This window comes from Hylobates moloch, unplaced genomic scaffold, assembly GCF_009828535.3.
Source record: "Hylobates moloch isolate HMO894 unplaced genomic scaffold, HMol_V3 SCAFFOLD_15, whole genome shotgun sequence".
In the NCBI taxonomy this organism is placed as follows: domain Eukaryota; kingdom Metazoa; phylum Chordata; class Mammalia; order Primates; family Hylobatidae; genus Hylobates; species Hylobates moloch.
In genome coordinates, this window is record NW_026652290.1 from 38,210 (window position 1) to 50,290 (window position 12,081).

Below are 12,081 nucleotides of genomic sequence, written 5' to 3' on the forward strand. Positions count from 1 at the left end.
CCCACCCAGTGGGATGTGGTTCAGGCAGTGGCTCCTCCAGTCCACAAGGGCATAAACAAATGCCTCCTGGCTCACAGGGGCTCGGCTGGAGCCCTTGACTCAGCCCCACCCAGGCCCCCTCCTGCACCTCGACCGACTCCTGGGGCTCTGTGACCCATAAGCTGGCGAGTTTCTCAGCTGCCCTGACACAGCCTAAGACGGGGCTCAAGTCCCAGGAAACTGGTCTTCACCTAGTCAGTCCCAGAGACCTTGCCCCTCTCGCCCAAGGTGAGCAGCCCCACGTGATTCTGTCCTTCAGGGTTGACCCTGAGCTGACCCACACCTGCACCTCAAGTCTCCCACTCCAGTCTGAGAAAGCCTCCCCGCTCCAGCCCCTACGAACAGCCCAGCCCCGTCCAGCCCCACAGGGGCCTCCTGACTCACCCAGATCTGCCCCCACCAAGAGCCCTCCTCACTCCTTGGTGGGAGACTCCGCGGCGTGCAGGCTCCAGGGGCTCTATGGTCCCGGAAGTGAAGGTGGGGCTGGAGGAGGAAGCGAAGTGGATGTCAGCTTCCTTGGGGGATTCTGGAGCCACTTCAGTGGACACCTTTGCCCTCTGACCTGAGCCTCTGAATGGGTCACGGGTGCCAGCAGCACAGCTGAGCCCGTGGCCTGTGCAGCCCCAGCCCCTCTAGCAGGATCACTGGCCCGTTGGGGATGACAGAGAGACCCTCCCCACCCTCTAGAGCAGGGGTCTCCAGCCTGTGGCCCGTTAGGAACCGGCCGCACAGCAGGAGGTGAGCGGTGGACCGGCATGACCGCCTGAGCTCCGCCTCCTGTCGGATCAGCGCAGCATTAACTTCTCATAGGAGCGTGACCCCTATTGTGAACTGTGCACGCGAGGGATCTAGGTTGTCCACTCCTTAGGAGAATCTAATGCCTGATGATCTGAGATGGAAACCACCCCTTCCTCTCCCAACACCCACGGAATAAGTGTCTTACACAAAACCTGTCCCTGGTGTCAGAAGGGTTGGGGACCACTGCTCTGGTGAGATGGTGCCAGGCCCCTCAGCCCCTTCCAGGAGACTGAGAAACCTGGGGGGCCGGCTGGTTCACCACCCTCCCTCCACCCTTGGCTCACCCAAGTCAGGGGCTCCACCTCAGCAGGCAGAGCTGACAACTCATGGGGGTGTCTGGGGAGGGGAATGTCCACTGCCACCTGCCAGGTCACGGGGGGATGCTGGAGGTCTGCTCTACCTCAGTTCCCCTGGCCTGGGTGCCTGGGGCTTCAGATTCACCCTTGTGTGGAGGTGGGGAGGCAGGATTGGGGGGGACCCTCAGTCTCCCAGGCAGGCAGCCTGGCACCAGGTGGGGGAATGTGATCCAGCAAACCTGCTCATTCTTCTGGGCAGCTAACGGCTTTTGTTTCAGGACACTCACATGTGTTAAAACAGGAAATAAAATGTGTGAGAAGCAGCATCCCCACACACTCCCAGGGAAGGAGGCTCTTCCTCAGTCCCCCACTTACACCCACACAGCCCCAGGAGGGACCCCGAGGCACAGCCCACGCCTCCACATCCCGTCCAACCCCCGCATTCCTGCACTGCTCTTTCTCTGAAGCATTTTAACACACAGGAGTGACTGCACATACACACACACGTTTACCAACCCTGCTTGGTCCCTGTAGCGTCTCCTTCCACCCGGGGCAGGTGACATAAGGGGTCAGGTGCCTGCTGACTCAGGACTTGCTGCTCCTGGAACTCTCAACCTGTGGCTGCATGAGTCCCACCCTGAGGGCTGATGGGGTGGACCCAGAGTGCTGGACCTGCCCCAAACCTCAGAGCATGTCGGGCTGAATGTCCAGACACCAAGGAGCTTCGGGCAAGGTCGGGGGCCAGGCATCACGAAAGTGTCCCCGGGCAGCTGACAGGGCCGGGGGAGCGGGTGTGGGAACGCAGGGCAAGTGTCAGCAGGCCCAGCTGGGCGTGTCTCCTGGGAATCTGCTATGGGGGCCCTAGCACTGCGCTGTGCTCCCAGGGGTGACCCCCACCCACCCAGGCCAGGGCCGGGGTGGTGGCTCTGTGTAGTGGCCAGTGCTGTTCAGGGTTAGGGGGCTGATACAGGGGAGGGGCTGATACAGGGGAGGGGCTGGTACAGGGGAGGGGAGCTGGTACACGGGAGGAGTCAAGTACAGGGAGGGGCTTCACAGGAGGGCTTGGTACAGGGAGGGGCTACACAGAGGGGAGTTGGCACAGGGGGGGGGGTTGGTACGGGAGGGGCTTGGTACAGGGGAGGGGCTGGTACAGGGGAGGGGTTGGTACAGGGGAGGGGCTGGTACAGGGGAGGGGCTGGTACAGGGGAGGGGTTGGTACAGGGGAGGGGTTGGTACAGGGGAGGGGTTGGTACAGGGGAGGGGTTGGTACAGGGGAGGAGTTGGTACAGGGGAGGGGTTGGTACAGGGGAGGGGCTGGCACAGGGGAGGGTCAGTTCTGAGTGATTCTGACCAGGACTTGCATGTGGAGGGTTTGACCCCCCAGGTTAGGACCCCAAGTTTTACCCACGGTTCCCCCACCCTATATGCACAGGGGCTAAGGTTGGATAGCTGCCTGCCCAAGGCCCTGCAATGGCTAGTGGGGTCTGTTCCACCCTTGAGCCAAGTGCTGAGGATCTGCCTAGTCGGGGAGCCTGGTGGGGAACATTCTGTCTTCTCGTAAATCCACTCGGGGCTGGGTGTGACTGTATAATCGAGGTTGGTCATGAATGTTTGGAGGTTTATGTCACTGTGCTTCCGTGGTTGGTCACGAATGTTCGGAGGGTTATGTCACTGTGTCTCCGTGGAACTGGCACCAAGCTCCTCTCGCCTCCTCTTCTATTGAAGAAATGATGCCCCTTTCTGGGGTCACATTCTTAGAGTGGGCAGGGGTGTCTGCCCCTCTGACCAAAGCTCCTGTAAGCCTGGAACCTGTCCCAAAGGAGGCCTGGTCTCTCCCTGGTGCTGCAAGGTGCCAGTGTGGGGCAGGCTGGCGTCCCCCTGGCCCCGGGGGAGAGGGGGCTCCTTCTTGGCCTGGGTACCTTGGGGTGAGAAGAGGTGGCCCCTGCCTCTACCGAGGGACTCCCCATCAGTACCCCCTAACCTGGTCAGAGGGAGGGTACTTAGGTCTCCTGTTCCACTTTCCAATTTGAACACCTATAAACCCTTTGGCCTCAGCCTCTTTCCACCAAGAGCCAGCAACAGCTGTCCTCAGGGCCTCCTTTGGTCAGGCCACCCTGAACAACCTTCACGCAGCCACTGATGGCCTGCTGTGGCTGTGGGATTCAGCTCCCGGCCAGGATCTTGGAGGAAGCCACCGCCCACCACCCAGGTCACACTCACCACCCACCTGGCCACACAGGAGTGCCCCCTCCTCTCAGAGCCCTAGAGGCAGCCCCAGCCTGGCGTCTAGCGTTCGATGATGTCCCTGACCCCATGTCCCCACCAAGGTCCCCTCTGAGGGTCCCTAAGAGAAAGCTTTATGGAGACCTTGTCAGGGAGGGCTGGAGTCAGGAGGAAAGGCCTTCCCCTCAAACCAGAAACACCCTAGAGCCTGAAGGGCCTTAAAAAGAAACAAGCAAAATGACTTCAGTTTTGCTTCGCTTTCCACAAAGAGGCAGTGACGGCACCAGAAAAGTGAAGATGTGTCTCTCCCAGCAATAAGGTTGGCTCTGAAGTTTATTACATCCTAAAGGTGTCACTAAAGCCACATGGCCATTTTGCAATCCATCCAAATGATCCCCCCACCCACGGACACCTTCAGAAGGTCCTCACACCAGGTACCACCGTGTGGGCCTACGGCCTGCACACTCTCTTCCCCCAGGCCCTCACACCAGGTACCACCGTGTGGGTCTATGGCCTGCAAACCAAGGGCCTCACAAACCAAGGGACCCATGTGGAGAGGGTCACTGTGCACATGATATGACCCCTCTTTGGAAGGGCTGTAGTCACTGTGAGGGGCTAAGGTTTGCTCTTGGGGCTCTGATTCTTATTTAACTGTGCGCTGGGCATGTTTTAGGGCTTAAGACACTTCCACAAGAAACAGGCTCCTGCCCTGAAGGGTGCCTCCGGTCGGGGGGCAGACGGCGATGCCATCTGCTGTAAAGAAGCCTTTATGCGGTGGCGGGCGCCTGTAGTCCCAGCTACTCGGGAGGCTGAGGCAGGAGAATGGCGTGAACCCGGGAGGCGGAGCTTGCAGTGAGCCGAGATCGCGCCACTGCACTCCAGCCTGGGCGACAGAGCGAGACTCCATCTCAAAAAAAAAAAAAAAAAAAAAGAAGCCTTTATGGTGGGGCGTGGGTGACGGGGCTCAGCCCGGCACTGGGTGGGAGCAGCTGAGCCAGGCAGTGGCACTCAGCAGGAACTGGGGGGGCTTGGTGGGAAGGGGACAGGCAGGAAGCCAGGAAAGAGCATTCCAGGATCGCAGCCCTAGTGAGGGTGGGGCCCACCGGGAGAGGAGCAGCACGGAGGCCGTGTCAGGGGAGGCTGGTGGGCGGGAGGCACAGGGTCCAGAAGGTCCCTTGCGACCAGAAGGGGCACCCCCAAACTCCTGCAATCCCTGTATCCACCATCCCAAGGGAAACAGGGCTCCAAGCTGGCCTCAGCTTGGTTGAAAAAACAAAGCAAATGAAATAAAACAAAACACTGACATGTCTCACCCACTGGAGAGATGGAATGAGACTCATGGTGGGTGGAAGAGTTTGCTTTCAGTTGTGCTTTGGGAAGTCAGGAGAGAAAGGAGACAGCCCCGCCCCAGAGGCTCATGGAAGGCCAGGTGGACAGAGGGACAAAGGAAGGCACAGGGCACCTGGCCCCAAGAGGTTTGGGTTTATCAAGATAACAGACGTCTTCGCAGCTCGCCCCAGGACATGGCGGAGGGAACAGAGCTATTCCCTCGAATGCCTGTGTTCCTCGGTTGTCATGACTTAACTCCATGGAGAGCTGAACCACGCAGGCTGAGCAGAAGCTGGGACCCCAGTGACGTGGCCAGGGCCGAGGCTCAGCCTGTCGGTGTGAAGGGTTCATCACCAGCGCTGCACAGACCGTGCAATGGCAGCTTTCACGGGCGATGAGCACAACAATCCCGACCTTATTTTCCACAAGCACCAACAGATGTTTAAAACTGGGGAGAAATTTCAAGGACTGGAACATTTCTCAGGCAGGGCCCCTGGAGCAGCTCCAGGGAGCTGCACGCCCGGGGCCTGGTGCTGTTGTTCTAAGTGCGCCCTTCACACATCAGGAATGTCAAACAGAGCTGACCTCAGCACCGCCGAGAGTCCCTCTCCAAACAGAGCCCTCTCCAGCAGCAGGCAGGCTCCGGGGTGTTTGTCTAATTTAAAACAAACTAGTTGGGCGGTATATTATTTCTCCAACCAAACAGGATTGAAAGCCGCATGTGCAAGGCATGACTATTGCTTCCTGCTGAAGTCCAGGCATCCCTCAAGCCTGCTCAGCACATTTAGCAAAAAGGAGATGATTGTTTCCCATCTCACTGAGAAAATAGAAGCAATCAGAAAAGAATGTCCACGTGCTCCGACCACACCATCTTCCCACCCAACTGTGCCTGCCCAGCCAGACCCACCCCCACCCCCCACTCCAGGCTGGCCAGGAGCTCTGGTTGCCTCCTCAGTGGAGCCACCCTCAGCAACAGTCATGCTGTCCCCTCTCCTGCCAGCCAGGGCCCCCCAGCTGCTGCCTGTCTCTCTGCTCTTTTTCAAGATGCCCCTCTAGGAACAGTCTTCCGTCTCCACTTCCTCTCTTCCTAGTCTTTCCTGGGTCCTCTCTAAGCTAGTTTTACCTCCCCGATTCCACTAAACATGCTTTTGCTGATGTTATTGGCCAAGGCTAACCCTGGCGTCAGTTCTCAGCCCTCATCTTGGCTGATTGGACAACACCCAACAGGAGCAGTAGGAAGCGTGTTCTTCCTGCCACTTCCGGAATGCCTGTCTCCTGGCCTGCTCTTCTGATGTTCATCCCTGTATTTGCTTCCTCTTGCTGCTACAGCCGATTACCACAAACTTACTGGCTTAAAGCAACACACATTTATTATCTTACAGTTTTGGAAATCAGAAGTCCCACCTGGGTTTCACTGGGCTAAACCAAGGCGTCAGCAAGAGTCTCTTCTTCCTGGAGGCTCTGGGGAGAATTCACTTCCGTGCCCCTTCCAGCTTCTAGAGGCTACCTATCTTCCATGCCTCTGGGCTCCTCCCTCCACCTCTAAAGCAAACTCATCACTCTGACCTTTGCTTCCATAGTTACGTCTTCTCTGACGCTAACAGTCTTGCTTCCTTCTTGTGAGGACTCTCACGATTGCACTGGCCACCTGGTTAATCCAGGACAATCCCCCACCTCAAGACCCTTAATTTAATCACACCTGCAAACTCCCTCTTGATATATAAGGTAGTGGGGAGTGAGATGTGGACATCTTTGGGGGCCATTATCCTGCTGACTACAGTTGGCACCTGCCTTCCAAAGACTCACAAGGATGCCACTCCACCCCAGCATCTGTGAACGTCTACCTCATTACGACCTTAAGTCAAAGTCCAGAAATCTCATCTAAATTTACTCAGTGCAAGCGTCCCAAATTTCATAATGTAGATTAGGAATGGGTTAGGGTTAGGGTATAATCCATTCAGATGCATAATTCTGCTCCACCTGTAAACCTGCAAAACTCAAGAAACAAATGATCTGCTGCTCTCAAACACAATATTAGGACAGGCATAAACTGACAGTTATAGACATTCTCATTCAAAAAGGGAGAAAATGGAAGGAAAAAAGGAGTCCCCGGTCCCAAGCACTTTGAAAATCCAGCTAAGCAAACATTAGATTTCAAGGCCTGAGAAAATGGTCCTCTGTGGGTCCCAGATCCAACCTCTGGGTTCATGGCTCCATCCTTGGAGTCACCCTTCCTTTTTCATGAACGGAAGCACATGTTTGCCACTGACCAGCTTTATCAGCCTGTCTCCTTCCTGCAGAATTTTGGAGAGTCCAACAGTGCCCTCTCATCTTTCGTTTCATACTTTCTCTGTTCCCTTCAGTCCAAGTTGGCAGTGTTTCTGCTGATATAACATTCTCAAGAACTTTGTGGTCTCCTGTGTATGTCACACACAGGATTCACTCCATTTCCCAAGAAGGTCCTATCTCTGTCTTCTGCTGAGATGCCTGAGGGGCTCCTGAGTCATTCATCTGAAGCCTTCAAACGCTCCTCTGTGTGACTGAACGCACTGACTTTTGATACTCTCAAGGGACTGGTAGAATGTTGTCCAGCCACTGTGTTGGCTTTCTTTTCAGAGCACAGATTCATGCACATATGCACACATACATACTGCACACACATACATACTATATACAATACAGTGTGTATACATGTAGACACACTACAGCACATGCACACATTCTGCACACAATACTGCATGCATGCACATATAGCACAGCACATACATGCACACATGCTGCAGCACACACAATACTGCACACAGAGCATACAATCCTGCAAATACACCATACACAGTATGCACACATACCACATAAACCTTATAGATACCCTGTATATACACCAGATATGTTCAACATGCCTTTTGCACACCAGATATGTTCAACATGCCTTTTGCACACACAGAATGCACGCAAACACATGTGCTCTGTACTCGTAGAGAAACACATCCACACACACACCATACAACATGTGCACACCCACAGGAGTGATAGAGAAGCTATCATATAAACATGCAGCTGTGCTCTAAGGTCTTGCCTGATCCTATCAGAGAAGCTACCCAGGCAGGGTTGAGAAGTGGGAGCCATGACAGGAAAGCAGACAGCAGAAATTGAAGGACGCAAAGCCAGACGCAACCAGCACCAGGTGCTCCCCAGCAGTCTGGAGCACGAGCAGCATGGTGCCAAGGTCTGGACGTGGCTGTGTGGTCACATCTCACTGAATCGCCCCAGCAATGACCACATGTCCCCCACCAAGGAGGACACTTGTCCTGGGGCTGGGATGGTGACTCTGCTCAGCCCAGGGAACAGGAGCAGATTGGGGTGCGGGGGGGTCCCAGGGTTCCTGCAGGCACTACTTCAAAGGTTACAGGAAGAGGGAGGACCAGAGAGGCCCTGCTGCACCCTTCAGGAGCAGATTGCCAGGAGCCTCAGGGATTCACCTGGCCCTGCGCTCAAGTGGCAGCACCTTGTGACTTCAAGCAGACTTTGTAGCCCCTAAGTCTCAGCATCTTCATCCATTAAAGGGAGCTGGGGAGGCCCACCCCAGAGAGCTGCTGTGAGGACAAAATGAGGGTCTGGAAGAAAGAATAGGCCACTGACAGATGCCCCTTCTCTTCACCCGTGTATGGTGTACTTGCAGGATTGTATGCTCTATGTGCAGTAATGTGTGTGCTGCAGCATGTGTGCATGTATGTGCTGTGCTGTATGTGCATGCATGCAGTATTGTGTGCAGAATGTGTGTGTGCACGTGCTGTAGTGTGTCCATGTGTATACACACTGTACTGTATATAGTATGTATGTGTGTGCAGTATGTATGCATGTATATGTGCATGAATCTGTCCCCAAACTACTCTCCTTTTTCTTCTATGGGAAAGGAACAGGAACCATGGACCAGGCATAGAGCATCTCAGGGGTCCCTGGCCCCCTGCTTGTTCCTCTGGGCTCTCCAGCCCAGCAAGGCCCCCGTCCTCCCTGCTGTGGGTCTCTCACGAGCTTTCCAGAGGGGGCAAGGACTTGGGTCTCCCTACTCAGACGCAGGGCTTCAGCGGGAGGCCCATTCTGAAGATGAGTGGGAGGTGGAGGGGCATTTCCAGCCAATTCTACACACCGAGAAGCCCCGGGCATGGGAACTCCATGACAAGGCTGAGCACTACCTAAGACTGCACATGGGTGCCAGCCCCAAGGCCCCCTTTTCCTCTAGGGACCATCAGCCGGGGTGCACATGGGCGCCAGCCCCAAGGCCCCCGCTTCCTCTCAGAACCATCCGCTGGGGTGCAGAGAGGTTCAGTGCCTAACTACTTCATTTCAGCAGCCTATACGTGGCAGGCTGTCCAGCCCTCACCTGCCTGTGTTAAAGCCAGCACATCATGGTGAGCTCCTTCCGCTGAACTTCTCTTTGCCTATAGATTGGTTCAGGGCCAAAGCACAGACTGGATTCTGATTCTACCGTTAGCAACTACCATCATCAAATGACCCCAACTCCAGGTCTTGGTTTCTTCACCTGTAAAAGAGGCATCAAATACTTACCATGTTGGGTCTCATAATGTAATAAGATGGCGTGTTAGTTTCCTGCAGGGGCCTTTAACAAGTTACCGCAAAATGGGCAGCTTAAAACAATAAATATTTATTCTCGCACAGTTCAGGAGGCCAGAAGTCCAAAACCAGTTAGCAGGATTCCCTTCAGAGACTCCAGGGGAGGCCCTTCCTGCCCTTCAGTCCGGGGCTGCAGGCATTTCGTGGCTTGCGGCCACAGCACTCTAGCCTCTGCCTCTAGCCTCCCCCTCCTCTTCTGTCTTCTAAGAATACTTATCACTGGACTAGAGCGCACCCAGGTAGACAAGAATGATCTCCCCAACTCAATACCCTTCACTTAATTAAATCTGCAAAGACCCCTTTTCCAAATAAGGTCACGGTCCCAGGTTCTGGGAATTAAGATGTGGACATATATCTTCGAGGGTTACCCTCAGCCCAACTACAGATGTTGTGTTAGGTGTTCCATATAGAAGCATCCAGCACAAAGCAAAGATGCAAGAAGACGGCTGCAGGTGTTGCAACGGATGTGGTGGGATTGTTTCCAGAGCCTGCAAGCTCCACGGAGGAGGGACCTTCTCACCTGTGCCACCACCAAATTCTGTGCCAATTAGACTGGGGTGGCCAGACGGATGCTTCTTGGGTCTCAGGGGGTTAAATCTAGCTCCCTTCGACTGGGGTACACAGGCTCTAGCCTTCACCTGGTCCTCTGCTCCCACCCACCTGCCCAGCATCCTCTTGTCAGACAGCGCTAGCCATGGCCCCCTTGAGGCATGGGCTGTGCAAGGTGGGGCCGTGGCTGGCGCTCAGTGTGGGAGCAAGTCAGGTTTGATGTCCGTGTTCCTCCACCCATCCAGAGCGAAGATGAAGGCCCAGGAAGTGGTGCCTGTCAGTGTCTCTCACAAACCTGGCTCTTCCCAGACAATCACCTGTTAATCTTTAGTGCTTCTCGGTGTATAGAGTTGGCTGGAAATGCCCCTCCACCTCCCACTCATCTTCTACCCTCGCATCAAAGCTGCAGCTCCAGGGACACCGAGGAGAGGCCTGCGGGCCACAGAGTGTGTCAGGGCAGCCGAGCTGGCCCGCCACGCGCTATTCCTTTCCACTGCACCACATCATCTCTGCAAAGCCAAGGGCTTCAGGAGCAGAGGGACAGGGCAACTCCTACACTCACAGTCCTTCCTTCCCTCCCAGCCTCAGCACCATGGATTGGAAATGGGACTTGCCGTGACCACTGAAGTGTGGCAGGGGACAGTGGGGGCAGTTCTGAGCACAGGTAAGTATGTGCTTCCACTCACCCTTCTGTATGCCTGGCCTGGGAAGTGCCCCGGGGGGACCTTCTGCCTCTTCTATCAGGTCTCAAAATGAGAGCCAAGTCACACACCTGAGAGGCACCTGCAGCCTGAAGCAGATGCTGCAGCCAGTACACCGACATAGGCATGAGAGAGAAACAGCTTCTTCTAAACCACTGGGATTGGTGGGGCCATTTGTTACACAGCATTATTATAGCAATAGCTGACCAATAGAGAATTTGGTGCCAAAAGTAGGTGCTGCCATAATAAAACCTAAAGTATTAATATATGGCACTGGCTGATAGACTGGGTGGTGAATAAACTACTTTAGAAAGTCGGGAAATGGCAACTTGTGACATGCAATGGTAAAAAAAAAAAATCACTAAAATGGGCTCCTGTAATAACTTAGAAAGCAGGAAACATACCCGGTGTAATCCTGGCTTTGGGTGAAAAGCTCTCCAAGCAAAATGTCTCTAGAGTGAATAATCGTTGCTACAGCATTTGATAAAGTACCTCAAGAAAAAGAAGAGCTCAGAAAGGAAAGCCAAGCTTGCAGCAGAACTGAGAGAAAACACAGAGAGCTCAGAAACCCTAGCGTTTGCAAGATTAAACATTTAGGCTTTTGTCAGCCAACAATTAATATATTGAGGAGTATCTTGAGCTATAAAAGATTTTTAAAAATTAAAACTTAGCATCAGGGCACCGTGAATTCGAGTGCAGACCCCAGGCCCCACCTCAGGGCTCAGGATGACACCCCCAGCGACTGCCTGTTCACATCCGAGACCACTAAGAACAGAGGAGGTCACTCTCGGAGCCCCGGAATCTGGGGTGGGGGCACCCTTGGCAGCCTCAGGGATTTCTGCCACTGTGGAGCTTATCTCAGTGTTTTCAGGAGTTGGAACAGCCCCATAGCAGCCGCTGAGTCTGCCATCCTGTTATGAAGGAAATATGCTGAGGGAAAGGGGGTATGAGGCTGGCGCAGACAATAAACAGAGGTGTGCCAGCTGGGAAACGTAACACACAGGGAGGCTGCAGTCGTCACCGCAGACACCAACATCCCTGCCCTGAACTAACCTTCCCCGCGTCTCGATTCTCTGCCAACAGCGTTTTCACTTCAAACCAGCACAGCCAGGTCACCCGCATCAGGAAGGGCAGAAGGTCATCCAGCCTGGACTTGGGGCCCTTCACCCCCACTCCTGTGAAGAGGCCTTCTGTGGCCTCAGCCCCCAGGGCCCTGCCAAGAACCTGCCATCCTGAACATTTGCTCGGCCTGCCTGGGAAACAGGGCTCATCCTGCGTGGCAAGCAACAGAGAAGCTGGGATTTGGAGCTAGCCCAGGTCGAAATCTTGGCTCTGCCACTTCCTGTGTGGCCCTGGACTTCCCCGAGCCTCAATAGACATGGACGTGAACCCGAAACACAACCACGCAATCTTGAGGTGCTGTGGAGTGGCTGAGATGTGTGCACATTCTCTAAAAGACCACTTGAGCAATAGCTGGTTCTTCGAAAGTCTTGCTGGGGCAATGGAGGGAGAGC